The sequence below is a fragment of the Ceratotherium simum genome, chromosome 39, assembly GCF_057802395.1.
Source record: "Ceratotherium simum simum isolate JZ-2026a chromosome 39, ASM5780239v1, whole genome shotgun sequence".
Taxonomy (NCBI): domain Eukaryota; kingdom Metazoa; phylum Chordata; class Mammalia; order Perissodactyla; family Rhinocerotidae; genus Ceratotherium; species Ceratotherium simum.
In genome coordinates, this window is record NC_141938.1 from 7,153,977 (window position 1) to 7,167,337 (window position 13,361).

The following is a 13,361-nucleotide window of genomic DNA, read 5'->3' on the forward strand; positions in this document are numbered from 1 at the left end:
TCCCTAATGATTGGTGATGTTAAGCATCTTTTCATGTGCTTGTTGACCAATTCTGTGTTATCCATGGAGATGTGTCTGTTCAAATCCTTTGTTCATTTTAAAATTAGATTTTTTTTTTTATAATTTTATTTATTTATATTTTTATCCCCAAAGCCCCAGTAGATAGTTGTATGTCATAGCTGCACATCCTTCTAGTTGCTCTATGTGGGACGCAGCCTCAGCATGGCCGGAGAAGCGGTGCGTCGGTGCACGCCCAGGATCCGAACCCAGGCCGCCAGCAGCGGAGCACGCGCACTTAACCGCTAAGCCATGGGGCCGGCCCCTAGATTGTCTTTTGATTGTTGAGTTGTAAGAGTTCTTTATATGTCCTGTATATTAGTTCCTTATTGCATATATGAATTGCAAATATTTTCTCCCATTCCACGGTTGTTTCCACTTTTTTGACTGTGTCCTTTGGGTTACATAACTATTTAATGTTGATGAGTGTCCTTTGAAGTTCAAAAGTTCTTAATTTTGATGAAGTCCAATTTCTCTATTTTTGCTTTGGTTGCAAGGTGCTTTAGGTATCACAACTAAGAAGCCATTGCCAAATGCAATGTCATGAAGACTTTCCTTTATTTTGTACTTAGCAATTTTACAGTTTTTGGTCTTGCATTTAGGTCACTGATCCATTTTGTTTTGTTTTGTTTTGTGAGGAAGATCAGCCCAGAGCTAACATCTGGTGCCAATCGTCCTCTTTTTGCCGAGTAAGCTTGGCCCTGAGCTAACATCTGTGCCGATCTTCCTCTACTTTATATGGGACGCCGCCACAGGATGGCTTGACGAGCGGTGTATTGTTGCGCAACCATGATCCAAACCTGTGAATCCTTGGGCCGCCGCAGCGGAGCACAGGCACTTAACTGCTGTGCCACTGGGCTGGCCCCTCACTTATCCATTTTGAATTAATTTTTGTATATGATGTAAGGTAAGGGCCCAACTATATTCTTTTGCCTGTGGATATCCAGTTTTCCCAGTACCATTTGAGGAAAAGATTATTTTCTTTCCCCATTGAATTCTCCTGGCACCTTCTCAGAACTCGATTGGGTATATACGTGAGAGCTTATTTCTGGACTCTCAATGCTATTCCATTAATCTATATGTGTGTCCTTAAGGCAGACTGTTTTGATCAATGTAAATTTATACTAAGTTTTGTAATCAGCTGATAAGTTCAATTCAAAGAAAGAAAAAAATGAAACAGAAAGCATAAAATATGACTAAGTGAAATCCACACATATTACTGGTTACATTACAGATAAATGGGCTGACTGTATACATAAATGGTAAAGATTATTAGTGTAGATTTTATAAATATCAAGATTCATGCAGTATAAGAAACTGAGTTGAATCCTAGCCCACATAAAGAAAAGAGGGAAAAAATGTGAAATTTGGATGATGTCTGTAGATTAGTTAATAGTATTTTATCAATGTTAATTTCTGGGTTGCAATGATGATGCTATGGTTACCTAAGATGTGAACCCTATGGGTAGCTCAGTGAAGGATATACAGAAACACACTATCCAATTTTTACAATCTCTCTGGATGCCTAGTTTTATTCAACATGCAAAGTTTGTTAAAAATCCAGATTTTAAGTTTCACCATTATGATTTTTTTTTTTTTAAATAACACAAATTTATTATCCTACAGTTCTGGAGGTTAGAAATCCAAAATTGGTCTCACTGAGCTAAAATCAAGGTGTCTGCAGGGCTGTGTTCTTTCAGGAGACCCTAGGGGAGAATCATTTCCTTGCCTTTTCCAGCTTCTAGAGGCTGTCTGCATTCTTCCATCTTCAAAACCAGCAGTGACCATTGAGTCTTTCTCATGATGCCAGCTCTCATTATGATTCTTTTGCCTACCACTTCACCACACCACTATGATGTTTTTAAACAGACATCTATAAGCTAATGATAGAGTAAGATGGAGAAATAAAAGGAAAACAATATAACTACATAAAAATCTTAAAAAACAGATTGTAGTGGAATGCACATTCTTACACTTAAAAAGGTTACTGATAATTTTTTAAAGATTCAATTCACTAAAAAACTACAGTAATTCTAAAATGGCATGCACCTAATAACACAGCCTTCAAAATACAGCAAACAAAAATAAACCAAATGTGGGGGCCGGCCTGGTGGTGTAGCTGTTAAGTTCGTGCATTCCCCTTTGGTGGCCTGGGGTTCGCAACTTCAGATCCTAGGCCTGGACCTACTCACTGCTCATCAAGCCATGCTGAGGCAGCATCCCACATAGAAGAGCTACAACTCTATAGCTATGTACTGGGGCGTTGCGGAGAAAAAGGAGAAAAGTGGGAGATTGGCAACAGATGTTAGCACAGGGCCAATCTTCCTCAAAAAAAAACCCAAAAGACCAAATGAAAGGAGAATTAGAAAAGCAACCATTAAAGTAGAAATATTTTAATACACCATTCTCTGGACTAGATAGTGCAGACGAACAAAAATTCAATAGCCACCAAAGACCTGAGCAAAACAATTAGCAAGCTGGACTCATAGACCCACAGTACACTACTGACTACAAGAATAAAATACACATTCTTCTCAAAAGCACATGGAACACTTGTGAAAATTGAGCACAAACAGGCCATGAAAGCATATCTCAAACATTTCCAAAGATTAATATAATTCTGTAAACAATGCAATTAGTTAGCAATCAATCACAAAAACAAAAAACACCATATGTTGGAAATTTAGAAACACATATTGAAACAACCCACCTCTCAAAGCACAAACTGTAGTAGAAATTTGATATTTATGATTGAAAAGTAAAAAACAAAAAACACAACCAAACTTTGTTGGAGATTCAGCTATAGCAATATAAAGATAGTAAGAGCCGGAAATGATTGCAGAATAGAAAAGAAGAAAGTCTGAAAAATAATGAGCTATGCATTTTATTTTCAAGGTAGATAAAGAATAACAAAATATGGTCATGCATCACTTAACAACGGGGATACATTCTGAGAAATGCATCATTAGGCAATTTCATTGTTGTGTGAACATCATAGAGTGTACTTACACAAACCTAGTGGTTAGCATGCTACAAAGCTAGGCTATATCGTACTAATCTTATGGGACCACTATCGTATATGGGGTTCATCATTGACCAAAACATGTTTATGTGGCACATGACTGTAAATAGAACAAAACTAGAATGGAAGTGAAAATAAAGATAAGAGCAGAAATTAACAAAATAGATCGTTCAGAGGACTCAAGTGTGTCCCCCGAAGATCCATCTGTTGAAGCCCTAATCCCCAAGATGGTGTTGGTGCCATGATAAGAAGAGACACGAGAGACTTTGCTGGCTTTCTCTCTGCCATGTGAGGACAGAGAGAAGGCAGTCAACAGCAAGCCAGGAAGAGACTTATCACTAGGAACCTACCTTAGATCTTGCTGGCCTTAGATCTTGGAATTCAGCATCCCAAAAATAAATTTCTGTTTTTAAGTCATTCAGTCTATGGTATTTTGTTATGGCAGCCTGAGCCTACTAATAATATAGAACACCAAGGAGAGATACAGTAGATTAATCAAACCAATTTTCTTTAAAATGAATTAACAAAACTGAATAAATTCTGGCAAGATAAATATAAGAAAAGTGAAAAATCACAAGGAAATGATAGTAGGAGTGAAAAAGGGTATACAAATGGTATATAATTACAAACCCACAAATACTAAAAACAAGAAAGTATAAATTTGAAAAGAGAAAAATTCCTGTAAAACATAACTTGCTTAACTGATGTGATAAAACTGGAAAACTCAGCAGTCCTACAAACATAAAAACAACTTAATCCTTGCCTTTAAACTATTCTAAAGTATGAACACAAAACTACTAACAATGGCAACAATTCTTTTTTTTTTTTTTTTGTGAGGAAGACTAGCCCTGAGCTAATATCCAATGCCAAACCTGCTCTTTTTCCTGAGGAAGACTGGCCCTGGGCTAACATCCGTGCCCATCTTCCTCTACTTTATATGGGATGCTGCCACAGCATGTCTTGACAAGTGCTGCTTCTGTCTCCGCCTGGGATCCGAACCTGTGAACCCGGGGCCGCCAAAGCGGAGTGTGCGCACTTAACTGCTGCGCCACCAGGCTGGCCCAGCAACAAGTAATTCTGATTCATATAATTTTACCAGTGAATTTTGACATATAAGAGACAATTCTTGTATAGAAATTGTTTAAGAGTTTAGAAAAGGAGGAGATACTCTTATTTTTATACAAAGTCAGGCAAGAATAGAGTAAGAAAAGAATATGACCTGCCAATGTTACTCAAAAGTACTTGTAAAAAACTTCTATGGGGCCGGCCCGGTGGCTTAGCGGTTAAGTGCGCGCGCTCCGCTACTGGCGGCCCGGGGTTTGGATCCCGGGTTCACACCGATGCACAGCTTCTCCAGCCATGCTGAGGCCGCGTCCCACATACAGCAACTAGAAGGATGTGCAGCTATGACATACAACTATCTACTGGGGCTTTGGGGGAAAAAAAAGGAGGAGGATTGGCAATAGATGTTAGCTCAGAGCTGTTCTTCCTCAGCAAAAAGAGGAGGATTAGCATGGATGTTAGCTCAGGGCTGATCTTCCTCACAAAAAAAAAACAAAAAACTTCTGTAACATATCAGTACATAGAATAGATTCAAGTATAAAAAAAGATAATCCATTATGTCCAAGTTCAGTTTTTCTAGAATTATAAGTTTGCTATAACCTCGGATATGAATTATCTTGCCACGTTTATTAAAAAAAATTTTTTTTACTTGTTGCTTCACTGAAATATTAATTATCTATCATAGACAGATACAGTTCTAGAAACTTGGATGAGATCAGTAAACAAATAGGATCATCTCAGAAGAATCAGGGGAAAGCAATTAATAAATTCAGAAAGTATTTATGAGAAAGCCAGCTCTCAAACTATGAAAAGTAGGATAAAGCCTTAACCTTGTAAAATCTATAAGAACCAGTGCAGTGAATGGTAAAGAGGGAAAGCACAGCCCATTAGCATTAGGAAGAAGCCAGGGAAACTGCTTTTACTACTTCTAGTCATTATTGTATGGGAGGTCTTGTTCAGTCAGAAGAGCAATAAAAACATATAAATGTCCTAAGGATTGAAATAGAAAAATAAAACTGTCATTAATTACAGAAGTTATGATTACCTGTGCAGAAAATTCAAAAGAATATTTTAAAAATTAATATTTTTAAGGAAGTTTAGCGTCAGCTAGATAAAGTTCAATACACAAAGATCAACTGCATTTTATATATCAACAATCAGAGCAATTAAATTTAACAAGTATAACATTTACAAGTAAGAAAATTATAAAATGCTTAAGAATAATCTAATCAAAATGTTCATAGTGTTTTTGGAAGAAAATTGTAAGATTCTGATCTCCTTTAAGGAAGACTTAAATAAAGGAGGGAGAAACACTCTCTTCATGGATTGGAAAGTCCAATACAGGAAACACTCCAATTCCCCTTAAAATGATTTAGAGTTTCAGCAAATGTCTAGTAAAAAATACACCTACTGTTATTGAAAGAAGCTCACAAGCTGATGCAAAATATTGAGAGATCTCCCCACAAACGACTGGTCACAAAAAAATAGGAACTGTACAATGCAAACACGGGATATGTGCACCACTTTACACCAAGTGATGAAAATTAACAGTACCAGTGACGGGAAAAATGAAATCACAGGCCTGTCTGTATGTGATACCCTTGAGGTACACATCTCTTTTTTGTTATTCAACCCAAAATTCAAAACCTGAATCTAATTGTGAGGAAACTTCAGAGAAACCCTAAGTGACAAGAGTTCTCGAAAGGAAATGGCTGTATTCTTAAAAATTGTCCATATCATAAAATACAAAGAAACACTAGGAAATGCTTGAAATTGATTGAAGAAACAGGACCACTGAAAACAGCACAGGACCCTGGACTAAAGGGGACATTTTGCAACAAAGGACATGGGATAGCTGATGAAATAGGAACGTGGACTACAGATCAGATAATACTCTTGTTCTTGGGAAACACATACTGAAAATATCAAAGAGTAAAGAGGCATGATGTATGCAACTTACCCTCAAATGATTCATGATTCAGGAAAAAAATCACATATACGGGGGAGTGGGGTGGGGGAGGGAGAGAGAGAGAATGAATGAGAAAGGAAAAGTAGCAGAATGTTAAAAATTAGGGAATCTGGGTAGAGCTAGAGCTATACTGGAGTCCTTTATACTAGTCTACCAACTTTTTCTCTATGTCTGAATTTATTTCAAAATTTTAAAAAGGAGCCAAGAACAGAAAAGATACCCTTAAAGAAGAATAGCATAGGTGAATAGCCCTTTCAGGCATTAAGAAATATAGTAGAGTTAATATAACAAATACAAGTGGTATTGATGCAGAGATTACACCAACTGACCACGGGAACACAACATCAAGCCCTGAAAGACACCCATATAAATACAGAATTTTTCAACAGCTGCTCTGGCCCTGCAAATCAGCAGGGAAATTTGAGCTTCTCAATACACTGTCCTGTGAAAATGTCATGTCCATTGGGGGAAAAATTAAATTAGACATATATTGATACTATACACAAAAATCAATCCCAGGGGGCCAGCTGGTGGCGCAAGCGGTTAAGTGTGCCCGCTCCGCTGTGGCGCCTGGGGTTCGCCGGTTGGGATCCCGGGTGTGCACCCATGTACCGCTTGTCAAGCCATGCTGTGGCGGCGTCGCATATAAAGTGGAGGAAGATAGGCACAGATGTTAGCCCAGGGCCAGTCTTCTGCAGCAAAAAGAGGAGGATTGGCAGATGTTAGCTCAGGACCGATCTTCCTCACGAAAAAAAAAAAATCAATCTCAGATGGATTAAGGACATACAATTGCAACAAAAGCTATGAAAAATTTGAAAGGCAAGGTAGTAGAACATATAACATCAGAGTAAAAGAAAATTTCTTTTTTTTTTTTGTGAGGGAGATCAGCCCTGAGCTAACATCCGTGCTAATCCTCCTCTTTTTGCTGAAGAAGACCGGCCCTGAGCTAACATCTATTGCCAATCCTCCTTCTTTTTTTCTTCCCCAAAGCCCCAGTAGATAGTTGTATGTCACAGTTGCACATCCTTCTAGTTGCTGTATGTGGGAAGCGGCCTCGGCATGGCCAGAGAAGCGGTGCGTGCCCGGAATGCGAACCCCGGGCCGCCAGTAGCGGAGCGCACGCACTTAACCGCTAAGCCACAGGGCCGGCCCTAAGAAAATTTCTAAGACAAGATAAAGGAAACGTTGAATACATTTGGCTATGCCCAAATTAAGAAATCATTTTCCTTAAGAAAACATAAAACTGAAAACACAAAAAGTGGAAGCTACTGCAGTCATGTAATTCACAAATGGTGAGTCCCACATTGTCTAAAAAAAGCCTTAAAAATTATTTTTAAAAAGACTGATTATTAGGAATCAGCAGAAGACATGACCAGATATTTATCCAGGTAGCCAAAGTTACTTATAAACATGTTTATGCTGTCAGTAATCAGGGAAAGGCAAGTTAAAACCATGATGAGATGCACAGCCACTTTGAACAAAACATTATAAATAACTAATAAAGGTGAACACATGCAAAGGGAATGAATCAAATTACAAAGGCATGAATCAATAATGACAGCTTTCATAAATAGTTCAAAAATCACCTAATGTAAGTAACGCACTGTTATGGAGTATGTACATCAGTAGCAAAACCTAGGAAGAAAAATGAAGAAATGGTGGTTTTGTACCCGGATCTCAATATGTGAAGGTGACAGAGTGAAGACACGGATAGATTAACGGCATTGAAGAACAGTTTATTACTTACAATCCCAAGAGAAGGGTCATGGGAAGCCACGCAGGATTAAATGTGGGAGCACCAGAGCCGGTCAGGAGGCAGAAGTAGGAGAGAAGAGAAAGCATATGTCACAGACTTTATTGGGGTGTCCACAGGAAAGGCAAGGTAGGGCACAGTAAACAGCTTAGGATTGGCTTGTTTGAATAATTCTGGCAGTCTCTGGGGCATAAGTGAGGTCCAGGGTTGCCTGATTCCTGGCCCTGGGTTGAATTAGTGCAGAGGAAATACTGGCTTTGTGTGTAATAGATAAAGGAGGCGGTTGGGTATGTAGGCTTTGGATTGCTTGGTTTGCACATGAATGATAGATGTCGAAGCACATTGCTTACTACCTTTAGGAATTATATAGCCCTGGGAGGGAGAGTCTGTTACCAGACAACCTGATCACCAAAATGTGAAAGCATCATACTATACAGCAAATTAAAATCATGATTAATAAAATTGCTCGTCTGATTGTTTGACACCATACTGAGAAAAGTGTGGGGTGGAGATGGTGGATGATAGTGGAGATTTTTAGAGGAGGGCATATGTTGCCCTAAAGACTATGGAAAATATTTTATTATGAGAGCAAGAAGAAGGAACATAGGTAGAAGAGTAAGGAGTCACTCTAAGCCAGCCCATGTTCATCTTTCTCATTATGTATGGCATTAGTCAAGAAAAACGATCTGAAATCTTTTTGGAGTACGTAACAATATCTTGGTGGAGTCATAATGTGTGTTAAAAGAATTAGTCTGACAATAATCAAAGAGACAAGTCTGGCAGTGATGTTGTTGGAGGGTATGAACTAAGTTAATAAAGCATATGAAAAGATCAGTGGTTTTTGTGTAACTGAGGGGAAGGAGTATTTGTGGTTGGAGACAGGGTAGAATGTCATGGTGAAACACTGAAGGGGGGTAGTAGGAGAAGGCACTGGAAAGAGAGTGGTCCTCCTCCCAAGAGGTGAAGTGGATGACTGATATGAGTCAGGTATCTCCTGAGAAAAGCAGTAATTTTCATTAATTGTTAGATTTGCACAGACAGGAGTAACCTCTATCAGATTTCCCCAGAGGCATGGCAATGTAGAGATGTATGTTTTGATAGAAAGCAGTGAGCATACCAGGATCATGGGCTACGCAATAGAATCTCTAGTAACAATAATAAAAACAAAAAAAAATCTTGCCTTAGGTGAGGGAGTCCAAACCATCATGAACTGGGTGAAGTCTTCAATGGCAAGTTCTTGGGCTGGAATAATGTCATCTCAAGTGATTTCATCACCAACAATGTGTTCTCTGCCAGGGCGATGACATCTGCAAAGTGAGACTGAGGTATCCTTTCTTGGTGAAAGACTGGACTGACAAGGCCTAGATTGTGGCCTCAGTATATGTGGAGACGTGTAATTTTGATTTAAACTTTGGGTGTGTGTGAGGCAAGAGATTCCCAGAGTTCTTGACTCTGAATGGACAGTTTTTAGGCAACGGCCCAACAGTTCATAATAACTGTGAAGATGGGGCATATTTTTTGGCCAGGACATCAAGAGCCAAAATGACTGCCTGAAGTTTGGCCAAGTGTATTGTTTTTAGCATTTTATCAGGGACATCCTGGTTAAGAGATGGAAAGCAGTAAAATTCCACTGTGCTCCATTACATGTGATGGTCAGCAGTGCCATCTGCATAGTCCACAACTCTCATTGCTGTTTATTCAGTTAATCCCAAGGGGTTCCTCAGGTAGCCAAGAGATGGATTATTTATTATTATTATTTTTCAGTTGTAAGAACATGAAAAATTGAGTGACTCAGTGGAGGAGTGGAGATAATTACTTCTTTATTAATTAGGTTTGTATAATGATTTTTAAACCTTGAAGGCCCTGTTTCAACTCACATTGGGCCACAATAATTATTTTAATGAAGGGTCCTTGAGGGTCCTGTCTAACCAGGACAATTAGTAAGTGTCAAAGACAACTTAAATTTATTATTGTGTCATGGCATCTACGTCCAAGATGAGATATTTTGGGGACATGGGTACGATGACTATGGGAAATTTAAGCAAGACTACAATTAAAGTGAGACACACCTATTTTTTCTCTATTTTTAGTTACTTTTTAAAAATTATAGGGGAGTGTAATGTTTAAATGTATTGGTATCCCCAGGTATAAGTGTAATTTCAGCGGCAATATTGGTTAAGTCTATGAAGGTTTGTCAGTTAGTGCATTTTAGCAAACATTGAAGCTAATTTAGAAGTTATGTTGTAGAGGCACAAAAGCCAATCAGTGCACTTTTTATCTCTTTGTTACATACATTTTTAGTATATAAATTTTGTTACATATTTCTTACATAGATCATAATTATATATAACTTATTATATAAGTTACTAGTCTATACATTTTAATATACAAATTTTGGATTTCCCATTGGGTCAAATCATGGATCTCTTAATTTACAATTAATATACAAAATAATAACTTATTTATTATGCATCTGTTAAAATATACATATACATAAATTACAAACACACACACATATATATTTATAATTTATGTAGTCAACCTTTATTTTCTTCTCTGGTATCTAGGGGTTTATTTGTCATTGTTGTTTTTAAATCAGTAAGTAATATAAGACAAGCATTATGGTTTGCCAGAGCTGACATTTCCTCAATACATAACATTTCAAGTTTCCTTTTAGGGAGGGAGGGAGGGCTTGTAGTCCCCTAAAATCTGCAGCCTTTTTACTTTTTTCTTTCCTTTTGTCTCCTGAGATGCCTGTTTTTTCCTTTTTTTGTGTGAGGAAGAGTGGCTCTGAGCTAATATCCAGTGCCAATCCTCCTCCTTTTGCTGAGGAAGATTAGCCCTGATCTAACATCTGTGCCCATCTTCCTCTATTTTGTATATGGGACACCACCACAGCACGGCTTGACAAGCAGTGCATCGGTGTGTGCCTGGGATCTGAACCTGCCAACCCTGGGCCGCCAAAGTGGAGCACATGCACTTAACCACTGTGCCACCAGGCCGGCCCCCAATGTATAGGTTTTTGGAACTGTGAGCCCACAAATGCATACTCAGGCATGAGGAATACATAAATGCTTTTCCATACATCTTACACTCAAATGGCTTCTCTCCAGTGTGGGATAGCATGGAAATATTAAGATATGAAGAATACCTAAAGCCTTTTCCACATGCTTTGCTTTCATAGGAATATTTTATGTTGTGAATTTGTATATAGACAGTGAGACTTGTGGAGTGACTACAAGATCTCCCCATATTCCTTCCATTCATCAAGTTTTTCTCCATTGTGAGTTCTCAAGTGTGCCTAAAGGTATGAATGATTAACAAAGGCTTTCCCACAGTCAATGCATCAAAAGGTTTCTTTTGTGTGCAGATTCTCTGGTACACAGTATTTGGAGTCAGGCTGATGGCTTTTCCAGACTGATTAAGTTCAGAATGTTTCTCTCCAGTATAGGTTTTATTGGGTTGAGTTAGAAAACCTTTTCCATAATAATTATCCTCATAAGTGTTCTGTCTATTTTAAATAATCCTGTGTGTCTTAAGACATGAGTGTTCACTGAAGACTTTCCCACATTGTTTACAGTCATAGACTTCCCCTCCATTTTGTGTTCTTTCCTGTTGATGAAGGATACAATAATGATTAAAAGATTTTTCAGACTCATTAATAGATTACATCCATCTCAAACAGAAGCATTATCATGATGATTATGATTCTTACCATTTTCATTACAAGCATACAATTCTGCCCTGTTGATTTCTTTCAAATTGAAAGATGGAACTCTTCTGCCAGAATGTTGTGCCATCAGCTCTAATTTTAAAATTAGTCCTGTCATGTTTCAGGAAATTCTTTTTGAAACTCAGTATCTTTAAATATGTGTGATTTTATACTTGTGGGAACCCTGAAGCAACAAGATTCAAGCTAGGTTTAGGATATCCCCAAATGCATCCTAGTCAGAGTATCTCCCTAGAGGCATCTCTGTCTTGAGGTATACTACTTGTTTCAAATATCTTCCATTTGTGTTGATTTTTTAATCTAATCTAATTCTCAATCTTTTCTGAATGTAGGAAATAAGAAATATCACTTATCCATCTGACCATTTGCATTCTATTTGGGGGGCTGTTTTCCCCCAAAAAATATTCTGCTGAAGTCTTGATTCTTTAGTTTTCAGTCCCATATCTTATTCTGTGGTAAAACAGATAAACAAATTTGAAAGTTTAGAAAGAAATGTTAATTTAAAGAAGTTCAGAATGATCAGGCTCATTTGTATAACTTTTCAAATTAAATATAATAAAAAAATGAGGGAAAGATAGATTTGAGGAGTACGGTTATATCAAAACTTTAGCAATGAGAAGAATGTGGGGTCAAAATTTTAAGGAGTTTGTTACAAAATGATTCTATAAAAATTAAAAATGATGGTGAATAGAAAGAGAAGATATCAGAGAAGTAAATATGAAAGATCTGGACAATGAGCTGACATCAAAATGATGAATTTAAAGAAAAAAAACCAAGACATTTTGTGATCTGTGGAAAGCTTTGGTAAACATAAAACAGAATAAGGGAAGCTAAAGATACCCCTGAATTTCAGACATTAATGGCCTCAGCCTTTTTTTTTTTTTTTTGAGGAAGATTGGCTCTGAGCTAACATCTGTTTCCAATCCTCCTCTTTTTTTGCTTGAGGAAGATGGTCCCTGAGCTAACATCTGTGCCAATCTGCCTCTACTTTGTATATGGGATGCTGCCCTAGCATGGCTTGAAGAGTGGTGTATAGGTCTGCGCACAGGATCCGAACTCATGAACCCTAGGCCTCCGAAGCAGAGTGCACAAACTTAACCACTATGCCACCAAGCAGGCCAGCAGGCCCTTGCCTTTTAAGAAAAGAGTGCATCTTAAAAACTTTCCTCATTATACTTCTAAACATACTGAACTTCTCATTGACCAGAGTTGTATGTTGCAAACACTCACTTTGGAGAAACGCCTGTCTCTACTGTCCTCAATTCTTCTTTTCCAACCAAGACATCAGATTCCGTTTGAACAGCTGACACCCTGTCCATATGGAAAGATACCTTAATGGAAGAGGCTCATGCAAGAGATGACAAATCTTCCCACAAAGCAGGAAATAACTTCCAATGAAGAATTAAAATTATTTCAAAAGGGGTACAAAGGCAAACATCCCCTTATTCTGCCTCCTCCTAAACTGGTTCTTTTTGACTCTTGAAACACACATTCAGGATTATATACACATTTACAAAGCCCTAAGGCTTTGATTCAAAGAAATAAAGAAGTGCAACAGAGATCTTCATTCTGATGGGGAAACCACTCGAGTAGTGGTTCTCAAACTTTAGAGTGCATCACTATCATCTGGAGGGCTTCATCAAAAACAGAAAATGGGGCAACAACCACAGCTTTCTGATTTGCTATGTCAAAGGAGGAGTCTACAAATGTACATTTCTTTTTTTTTTTTTTTTTTTTAAAGATTTTATTTATTTATTTTTTCCCCCCA

General features: G+C 37.9%; 1 protein-coding gene across 1 annotated transcript in view; it reads right to left on the minus strand.

Moving 5' to 3' along the window:
* Positions 1-10,307: 10,307 nt before the first annotated feature.
* The window catches only part of LOC101399961 (uncharacterized), a 29,854-nt gene continuing 26,800 nt past the window's right edge, over positions 10,308-13,361 (minus strand). Inside the window, 2 exon segments of the mRNA XM_087425528.1 lie at positions 10,308-11,475; positions 12,824-12,904. The gene's annotated coding sequence lies outside the window, so the exon portion shown is untranslated.